The sequence below is a fragment of the Sapajus apella genome, unplaced genomic scaffold, assembly GCF_009761245.1.
Source record: "Sapajus apella isolate SASKATOON/1434 unplaced genomic scaffold, GSC_monkey_1.0 scaffold17, whole genome shotgun sequence".
Taxonomy (NCBI): Eukaryota; Metazoa; Chordata; class Mammalia; order Primates; family Cebidae; genus Sapajus; species Sapajus apella.
Window position 1 is genome coordinate 23,815,237 of NW_022436957.1, and position 11,461 is coordinate 23,826,697.

The following is an 11,461-nucleotide window of genomic DNA, read 5'->3' on the forward strand; positions in this document are numbered from 1 at the left end:
ATTATCTCTTTCTACACATATTCCTAAAATATATATATATAAAGATAGAGATATATAAATATAATATCAGTCTATATATTATCTTTTTGGGATTTTTAACTTAAAAATTCTGAGACACACATATAATGTCATGTTTTGCTGTGGCTCATTTGTTTTAACTGGTACAGTATTTCTTTGTGTGAACATACATGTTCATTTATCCATTATTTTCTTGATATATACTGCATTTTTACAGGTTTTTGCTCTTACATACAATATTACTGTGGTCATTCTTACATATGTCTCTTCATGGAAATATTTGAGTTCCCCTTGGAAATGGAATTCTTGATTCTAAAGTAATATATATGTACAATTTTATGAGACATTGTCAAATGTTTTCCAATCTATAAGTGATGCTGTGTTTCTGTTTCTCTCTACTATGCGGTATTGTCAGATGCTTTTTATTTTAATTTTCACCAATCCAAATGGGAAAAATTATATATCACTTTGGTCTTTATTTGCTTTTTAGTCATCAGAACTCATATTCAAAAATTTATTAGCACAAAGTGTTTTATCATCTGGCCAATGCCTGTTCTTTATTTCCCCTCATTTTTTCTTTTCCTGTTTTTTAGCTATTTGTTGAAAATTTTTATGGTCCTAACATTTTTTTGTCATTTGTGTAGCTACAAGTACATTCCAAGCTTTTAACTTGATTTCTCATTTATACACAATGGAGTACTATTTAGCCATAAAAAAGAATTAGATCTTTAAAGTATCTCTTGATGAACAAAAGTTACTTGCTCATAAATTGTTATATTTAGTATTTTCAAAATTACAGAAAAGTTAAAAGAATAATACAGTGAACATCCATTGCTTATAAATATTCACCCTAGGTGAACATCAAGATTCACCAACTTTTAACATTTTGCCACATATGCTTGGTTAACATGTTGATGTGCATAGTCAACTTGAAAGGAAATTGTTGACATCATATTTTTCCCTTAATTATTTCACCATTTACCTCTTAAGAAGGACATTGACCTATATAATTGAAATATCGTTATATTTTGAACTCATTTAAAAATTATAATTTTATATAATATAGTTCCAATATTCAAAATTTCCCACTTGTTCTCAAATTGCCTTCTATAGTTTTTAAGAATCCAAAGTTCACACGCTAATTTTGGTTTTTATATTATCTTCAATTTCAAACATTTCTCTGCCTTTTTGTTTTTCCCGGTGTTCATTTTTTCTACTTGTCATGACATTGGATTTTTGAAGAACCTAGTATATTGTCTTTTATAATATCCTTAATTGCTGAAGCTTAATAATGGTTTTCTCTTGATTAGATTTATGTCAAATATTTTTGGCATAAATGCTTTATAGGGGATTTTTTGTTGATACAGAATAATTGTACTTATTTATGGGTACATGTGATATTTTGATATATACATACAATGTGTAATGATCAAATTAGAGTAATTGAGATATGCATCACCTCAAGCATTTATTTCTTTGTGTTGAGAACATTGCAGATCTTCTCTTCCAGCTATTTTGAAATATACAATAAATTATTAATAAGTAAAATCACCCTGCTGTTCTATCAAACACTAGAACTTATTCTTTTATGAGAAGTGTTATTGCCTTAGTCAGTAGACTAAGGAAAGACTGTTATTTTTATATTGTCTTCCTATCTGTGAACATAGTATATTTCACCATTAATTTAGGTCTCATTTAATGTCACTTAGTAGAATTTTGTAATTCTGTAAAGGTTTTGCATATCTTTTGTTATTCTTAGATATGTGATACTTTACAATACCAATTTAAGTACTCTTTTTAAAAACATTTTTTTATTTCTTGTTTATGATATAGTGCAATGTGATTCATCTCTATAAATTAGTATTCCATCCAACCAACTGCTAAACCCACCTATTATTTCTACTAAGTTGTCCACACATTCTTTTGAGTTTCTCAATAAATAATTAAATCACCCCTAAATAATGAGTTTTATTATTTCCTCTCTAATCCTTGACTGTCTTATTTTGCTGACTACAAATTTTAGCACAATATTGAATTGAAGTATAATAGTGAACACCTTTGTCTTGTTTCTGGTTTTAAAAAGGATGTTTCTTGGTGAAACCCCATCTCTACTAAAAATACAAAAATCAGCCAGACGTGGTGGCAGATGCCTGTAATCCCAGCTACTCAGGGGACTGAGGTAGGAGAATCACTTGAACCCAGGAGGTGGAGGTTGCAGTGACCTGAGATCGTGCCACTGCACTCCAGCCTGGGCGACAGAGTGAGACTCTGTCTCAAAAAAGAAAAAAAAAGGATGTTTCTAAGATTAGCCCAGTTGGAGTAATTGTTTCTAGGTTTTAACATGTATATTTGTATTAGGTTTTGGAAATTCACTTTTGTTCCTAATTTACTAAAAGTTTTTGTTAAATATTTATGTTGATTTTATTGAGTACAGTTTCTATGTCTATTTAATGATTTTTCATTTCCAACCCATTGAAAATTATCTACAATTAAACTACCATTATATATCTGAGATGACACAGTATGTGTATATTATTATACACTGTTGGAATTTACTTGATACATTTTAAGGACTTTTCATAAAAGAAAGCCGGATACTTTTTATTTATAATATCGTTGTATGGCTTTGGCATCAAGACTATCTTGATTTTGTGAAATAAGGTAGGGGGTATTACTTTTATAATCTTGAAAGATTTTACTTAAGATTGACATGAGTTTGGATGTTTAGTAAATTTTTCCTATTACATTATCTTATTTTTCAATTCTTTTAATTTTCATAGAACTAAGAATTTCTAAGAATTTTTAAAATGAGTTTGTTTTTATAATTGTTGACATATTACTATAGGAAGAATTCTCTTATCTCAATTTCTACTTATGAATCTTTTTGAAGCATAATATTGCTTTTCATGTCTCTTCTATTGATCAATGTTGATAGAGGTCTACTAATTTTGTTTTATTGTTTAAAGAACTAATTTCAAGTGTTAGAAAACTTTCTCTAATCTCTACTGTTTCTTTTATTATTTCATTTAATTGTATCTCATAATGAACTGATGTCTTTCTTGTTGAGGATATTCTACTGTTCAGTTTTCTTTCTTTTTTTTTTATTGTACTTTAGGTTCTGGGGTACATGTGCAGATCATGCAGGATTGTTGCATAGGTACACACATGACAATGTGGTTTGCTGCATCCATCCCCCCGTCACCTACATCTGGCATTTGTCCCCATGTTATCCCTCTCCAACCTCTCCACCCATGCCCCACACCGCTGTCCCTCCCTTGCCCTCCTGAACAGACCCCAATGTATGATGCTCCCCTCCCTGTATCCATGTGTTCTCATTGTTCATCACCCGCCCATGAGTGAGAACATGTGGTGTTTGATTTTCTGTTCTTGTGTCAGTTTGCTGAGAATGATGGTTTCCAAATTGATCCGTGTCCCTACAAAGGACAGGAACTCATCGTTTTTTATGACTGCATAGTATTCCATGGTGTATATGTGCCATATTTTCCTTGTCCAGTTTATCATTGATGGGCATTTGGGTTGGTTCCAGGTCTTTGCTGTCGTAAATAGTGCCGCAGTGAACATACATGTGCATGCGTCTTTATAATAGAATGATTTATAATCCTTTGGGTATATACCCAGTAATGAGATGCTGGGTAAAATGGAATTTCTATTTCTAGGTCCTTGAGGAATCGCCACACTGTCTTCCACAATGATTAAACTAGTTTACACTCCCACCAACAGTGTAAAAGTGTTCCTATTTCTCCACATTCTTTCCAGCATCTCTTGTCTCCAGATTTTTAATGATCACCATTCTAACTGGGGTGAGGTGGTATCTCAATGTGGTTTGATTTGCATTTCTCTAATAATCAGTGATGATGAACATTTATTCATATGTTTCTTGGCCACATATATGTCTTCTTTTGAAAAGTGTCTGTTCATATCCTTCGACCACCTTTGGATGGGTTTGTTTTTTTCTTGTAAATCTGTTTCAGTTCTTTGTAGATTCTGGATATTAGCCCTTTGTCAGATAGGTAGACTGCAAAAATTCTTTCCCATTCTGTTGGTTGCTGGTTCACTCTAATGATTGTCTCTTTGGCTGTACAGAAGCTCTGGAGTTTAATTAGTTCCCATTTGTCAATTTTGGCTTTTGTTGCCAATGCTTTTGGTGTTTTAGTCATGAAGTCCTTGCCTTTGCCTATGTCCTGAATGGTTTTGCCTAGGTTTTCTTCTAGGGTTTTATGGTGTTAGGTCTTATGTGTAAGTCTTTAATCCATCTGGACTTAATTTTAGTGTAAGGTTTCAGGAAGGGGTGCAGTTTCTGCTTTGTGTACACTGCTAGCCAGTTTTCCTAACACCATTTATTATACAGGGAATCATTTCCCCATGGCTTGTTTTTGTCAGGTTTGTCAAAGATCAGGTGGTTGTAGATGTGTGGCGTTGCCTCCAGGGCCTCTATTCTGTTCCATTGGTCTATATCTCTGTTTTGGTACCAGTACCATGCTGTTTTGATTACTGTAGCCTTGTAGTATAGTTTGAAATCAGGTAGCACGATCCTTCCATCTTTGTTCTTTTTGCTTAGGATTGTCTTGGCTATGCGGGCTCTCTTTTGGTTCCGTATGAAGTTTAAGGTGGTTTTTTCCAGTTCTGTGAAAAAGGTCATTGGTAGCTTGATGGGGATAGCATTGAATCTATAATTTACTTTGGGCAGTATGGCCATTTTCATGATATTGATTCTTCCTAACCATGAGCATGGAATTTTTCTCCATCTGTTTGTGTCCTCTCATTTCGTGGAGCAGTGGCTTGTAGCTCTCCTTGAAGAGGTCCTTTACATCCTTTGTTAGTTATATTCCTAGATATTTTATTCTCTTTGTAGCAATTGTGAATGGAAGTTCACTCATGATTTGGCTCTCTGTTAGTCTATTATTGGTGTATAGAAATGCTTGTGATTTCTGCACATTGATTTTGTATCCTGAGACTTTGCTGAAGTTGCTTATCAGTTTAAGGAGATTTTGGGCTGAGATGATAGGGTCTTCTAAATGTACAATCATGTTGTCTTCAAATAGAGACAATTTGATTTCCTTTTTTCCTAATTGAATATGCTTTATTTCTTTTTCTTGCCCTATTGCTCTGGCTAGAACTTCCAATACTATATTGAATAGGAGTGGTGAGAGAGGGCATCCTTGTCTAGTGCCAGATTTCAAAGGGAATTCTTCCAGTTTTTGCCCATTCAGTATGATATTGGCTGTAGGTTTGTCATAAATAGCTTTTATTATTTTGAGATATGTTCCTTCGAAACCTAGCTTATTGAGAGTTTTTAGCATAGAGGGCTGTTGAGTTTTGTCGAAGGCCTTCTCTGCATCTATTGAAATAATCATGGGGTTTTTGTCTTTGGTTCTGTTTATGTGGTGGATTATGTTTATAGACTTGCCTATGTTGAACCAGCCTTGTATCCTTGGGATGAAGCCTACTTGATCATGATGGATAAGCTTTTTGATGTGCTGTTGCTATAGGTTTACCAGCATTTTATTGAAGATTTTTGCATCTATGTTCATCATGGATATTGGCCTGAAGTTTTCTTTTTTTGTTGAGTCTCTGCTGGGTTTTGGTATCAGGATGATGTTGGTGTCATAACATGATTTGGGAAGGATTCCTTCTTTTTAGATTATTTGGAATAGTTTCAGAAGGAATGGTACCAGCTCCTCTTTGTACATCTGGTAGAATTCAGCTGTGAACCCGTGTGGACCTGGACTTCTTTTGGTTGGTAGGCTTTTAATTGCTGCCTCAACTTCTGCCCTTGTTGTTGGTCTATTCTGGGTTTCCACTTCCTCCTGGTTTAGGGTTGGGAGGGTGCAAGTGTCCAGGAATTTATCCATTTCTTCCATGTTTACTGGTTTATGTGCATAGAGTTGTTTGTAGTAATGTCCGATTGTGGTTTGTACTTCTGTGGACTCAGTGGTGATATCTCCTATATCATTTTTAACTGCATCTGTTTGATTCTTCTCCCTTTCCTTTTTTAATAATTTGGCTAGTGGTCTGTCCATTTTGTTGATCTTTTCAAAAAAACAGCTCCTGGATTTATTGATTTTTTTGAAGGGTTTTTTGTGTCCCTGTCTCCTTCAGTTCTGCTTGATCTTAATTATTTCCTGTCTTCTGCTAGCTTTTGAATTTTTTTGATCTTGCTCCTCTAGCTGTTTCAATTTTGATGATAGGGTGTCGATTTTAGATCTTTCCTTGTTTCTCATGTGGGCATTTATTGCTGTAAATTTCCCTCTAGACACTGCTTTAAATATGTCCCAGAGATTCTGGTACATTGTGTCTTTGTTCTCGTTAGTTTCAAAGAACATCTTTATTTCTGCCTTCATTTCATTTTTTATCCAGTCGACATTCAGGAGCCAGTTTTCAGTTTCCATGAAGCTCTGAGTTAGTTTCTGAATTCTGAGTTCTAATTTGATCGCCCTGTCGTCTGAGAGACTGTTTGTTATGATTTCTGTTCTTTTTCATTTGCTGAGGAGTGATTTACTTCAAATTATGTGGTCATTTTTAGAGTAGGTGCAATGCAGTGCTGAGAAGAATGTATATTCTATGGATTTGGGATCGAGAATTCTGTAGATGTCTATTAGGTCCGCTTGGTCCAGTTCTGAGTTCAGGTCCTGGATATCCTTGTTAATTTTCTGTCTCGTTGATCTATCTAATATTGACAGTGGAGTGTTAAAGTTTCCCACTATAATTGTGTGGAGTCTAAGTCTCTTTGTAGGTCATTAAGAACTTGGTATATGTACCTGGGCGCTCCTGTATTGGGTGCGTATATATTTAGGATCGTTAGCTCTTCTTGATGCATTGATCCTTTTACCATTATGTAATGCCTTCTTTGTCTCTTTTGATCTTTGTTGGTTTAAAGTCCATTTTATCAGAGACTAGGATGGCAATGCCTGCTTTTTTCTTTGCTCTCCATTTGCTTGATAAATCTTCCCACATTCCTTTATATTTAGAGTATGTGTTTCCTTGCATGTGAGTTGAATTTCCAGAATACAGCACACTGATGGGTCTTGACTTTTTATCCAATTTGCCAGTCTGTGTCTTTTGATTGGGGCATTTAGCCCATTTACATTTAAGGCTAATATTGTTTTGCGTGAATTTGATCCTGCCATTTTGATGCTAGCTGGATATTTTGCCTGTTAGTTGATGCATTTTTTTTTTCATTGTGTTGAATGAAACATACCATTTGGTATGTTTTTGGAGTGGCTGGTTCTGGTTGTTTTTTTCCTTGTTTAGTGCCTCTTTCAGGAGCTCTTGTAAGGCATGCCTGGTGGTGATGAAATCTTTCAGCAATTGCTTGTCTATAAAGGATTTTCTTTCTCCTTCACTTATGAAGCTTAGTTTGGCTGGATATGAAATTCTAGTTTAAAAGTTCTTTTCTTTAAAGATGTTGAATATTGGCCCCTACTCTCTTGTGGCTTTTAGGGTTTCTGTGGACAGATCCACTGTGAATCTGATGGGCTTCCCTTTGTGGGTAACCTGATTTTTTTCTCTGGCTGCCCTTAGCATTTATTTCTGCATTTCCACCCTGGTGAATCTGACAATTATGTGCCTTGGCATTTCTCTTCTTGAGGAATATCTTTGTGGTGTTCTCTGTATTTCCTGCACTTGGATGATGGCCTGGCTTGCTAGGTTGGGGAAGTTCTCTTGGGTCATATCCGGGAGAGAGTTTTCCAGCTTGGATTCATTCTCTCCATCACATTCAGGTACACCTATCAAATGTAGATTAGGTCTTTTCACATAATCCCATATTTCTTGGAGGCTTTGTTCATTTCTTTTCATTCTTTTTTCTCTATCCTTGCCTTATCATTTTATTTCATTGAGTTGATTCATTCAATCTCTGATATCCTTTCTTCTGCTTGGTCAATTCAGCTATTGAAACTTTTGTATGCTTTGCGAAGTTCTCGTGCTGTGTTTTTCAGCTCCGTCAAGTCATTTATATTCTTCTCTATGCTGTTTATTCTAGTTAGCATCTCATCTAACCTTTTTTCTACATTCTTAGTTTTTTTGCATTGGGTTAGCACATGTTCTTTTAGCTCTGAGAAGTTTGTTATTACCCACCTTCCGAAGCCTGTTTCTGTCAGTTCATCAGGTTCATTCTCCATCCATCTTTGATCCCTAGCTCGTCAGGCGTTATGATCCTTTGGAGGAGGAGAGATGTTCTGGTTTTTTGTGTTTTCATCCTTTTTGCACTGGTTTCTTCCCATCTTAGTGGCTTTATCTACCTGTGGCTTTGTAGTTGGTGACTTTTGGATGGGGTCTCTGAGTGGACGTCCTTTTTATTGATGATGAAGTTATTTCTTTCTATTTCTTAGTTTTCCTTCTAACAGTCAGGTCCCTCTGCTGCAGGACTGCTGGAGGTCCACTCCAGACCATGCTTGCCTGGGGATCACCCACAGGGGCTGCAGAACATAAGGGTTGCTGCCAGTTTCTTCTTATGTTATCTTCATCCCAGAAGGGTACCTGCCAGATGTCAGCCTGAGCTCTCCTTTATGAGGTATCTCTTTTGGTATATGGGGGTCGGGGAGTTGCTTGAGGAAACAGCCTGTCCCTTATAGGAGTTCAAGTGCTGTGCTAGGAGCTCCGTTGTTCCATGCAGAGCTGCTGGGCCAGTACTTTTAAGTCTGCTGCAGCGGATCTCATAACCACCTCTTTTTCCAAGTGCTCTGTCCTAGGAAGTTCAGTTTTATTTATAAGTTCCTGACATGCTGCTGCCTTTTTTTATAGATGCCCTGCCCTGCACGGAGTAGTCTAGTCACAGTCTGTCAGCAGAGGTGTTGCTGAGCTGCCACAGGCTCTGCCTAGCTGCTGTGTGAACTGCCTTGTTAGTGGCGGACTGCTTCAGTACTGGTGGTCACCCTTCCCCCTGCTGAACTGGACCTTCCTGGGTCCAGGTGAGCTTGCTGGGAAACTCTCAATCCAGAGCATTTCAGATTGCTTGTTTTTTGGGGATGGTACCTGCCGAACCAGATCGCCTGGCTCCCTGTCTCTGCCCCCTCCCTTTCAGTTGAATGGGCAGCTCTGTTTCCTAGGCATTCCAGGTGCCATTTGAAATGGCTGCCCAGATTTGTGTGAGTTTCTGTGCACCAAGCTGGCACCGGCTGAAACCACCATGCTGAAAACTCATGGCGCTCTTCCGCTCGGGAATCTCCTGGTCTGTGTGCAGTGAAAAGTTGTTTGGAAATGCAGTGGGCACTCAACCTCTGTGTTGTTCTTGCTGGGAACTACACTGCAGAGCTGTTCGTATTCGGCTATCTTGGATCCTCTCCGCTCTACCGTTCAGTTTTCTGTCTTCCTAAGTTGGACTCTAACTCATTTATTTTGAGCCTGTATTGCTTAATATTATAAATACTGAAGGTTTTAAATTACCCTCATTGAACCACTTTTTATTGTCTTCTATAGTTTGATGTGTCTAGATTTTCTTTGCCAATTATCTGTTTTATTTAAAATTTCCAAATTTCCATTATTATTTTATAATTAGTTACCATTGTGTTTCTGAATTTCTGATGTAGGAAAATTTTAGGTTCTTTTGTTATTAACTTCTAAATTGCATTGAGAACAAAATGCATGGAGAATATGATGCCTAAAATTTGCTAAGATTTGTTCTTCACGGAATAAATCATCAGTTTAGAATATCGTCCATGAGTTCTCAAAAGGTTGTATCTTTTCTTTTTTTTTTTTTTCACATGGCTAAGTGGAATTTATTCTTGAAATGCATAAGAAAATACATTCAATATATGAGTACAAGTCAATGTGATACACAGTATTATTTAAGCAGAAAAGGTGCTTAAAAATCCAATACCTTTTTATGATTAAAAAAAAAGTCAACAAGCTGTGAATAGAGATTAATTTCCTCCACCTGACAAAGCACAGGATATGCTTTTTCTTACTTTTGGATGTAGAATTCTGTGTTTGTCAATAGGTCAAGCTTCTGTTAGCATTTTAGCATTTTCTTAGATACATCATATTACTGCTTTTGGAGAGCAACTTGACATATCAAAAAAAGCTGTGTGAAAATTTGTTAAGATAAAGGTGAATTTATCAACTTCTCATGAGTTGTGTTACATCTTTGAGAATATATTTTAGGTGTATACATACTTAGAATTGTTAACTTTCTGGTTAGTTGCAACTTTTATTTTCATGTAGTTACCTACTCTATCTCTTATAACACTTTTTGCCTTAAATTCTATTTTATTTGCTATTAATGCAGTTATATCAGCTTTTTTTGATTAGTGTATGTCTTATATAGTATTTATATAATTTACTTTAAACATTTGCTTTTTCTTATGCTTTAGTGCTTATTTTTGTTAATAGCACATATACAGGTTTATAAAATCAGTCTGAAAATCTATTTTAGCTGGCTAATTTTGTCCATTTTCAATTATGATCTATATAGTCTTATTTCTACTATATTACTATGTCTTATTTTTTTCTATTTTATTAAATACTGTTTTATCTTTTCTAGTTAACCATGTCACTCACATTTTATATTATTTGCTACTTACTATGGGCAAGATGCTGTGTAATAGAAGTACCATATTTTAGGAGTACTATATTTCACATATCCCAAAATACATGGCTTTGTCATAGAGAAGTTTCTGTTAGAACTATAAATACAATTTTAAAATAAATATTTAAATAAACCATTTAATGATGTTATAAAAAACAATCAAATGTTGTATCTTTAGACCATGTGGTTTATTACCAAAGGAATATACAAAAAGCAAATGCTTATAAAATTGTTAAGGGGAATGAGTTGTTTGTTTTAGGCTAAGATAGACATTCAGTGCAGAAGGATTTATTCAGGAAATGGATCTTCATATGGTTTTTATGCACTGTTGTAGAATTGAAGGTCCAACCAGATTTGACATGTTTATTTGTTTTCTTAGATTCTCAACATTTCGATACACATTTGTTTCATTGAATTATAGCCACCATGTAATGATCCACTCTCTACTGTCTATTTAAAAAGGAATCTGACTTCTCATTCTAGTTATTTGGCTACTTCAAAAGTAATTTCAAAGGTTTTTTTAAAGAAGATATTGAATTCCTTGGCATTTAAATTTATTTAAAGCAGTCTAAAATATCCCTGGAAAAGTACATTTGTAAGATAATTTATGAATTAAGCTGGATCTTTAAATGCCAATGTGTGTGATAATGATTCTACAAACCTATCTACTGTCTGTCTCCATTCATCACACCCTCAATTACTGTGCATGAGAACTCATGAGTGCAAATAGAACTGGTGGAATAATCAGAGGTCAAAATCTCTGTAGGAGTAAGAGAACAAAATAAAGAAACATATGCCAAAAAATTCTATAAATCAAAAACTGAGAGAGCATTCATTAATTTCTAAAAGAAGCACATGCAGGTATTTGCTAAATGTTTCAATTATTAATTAATAATT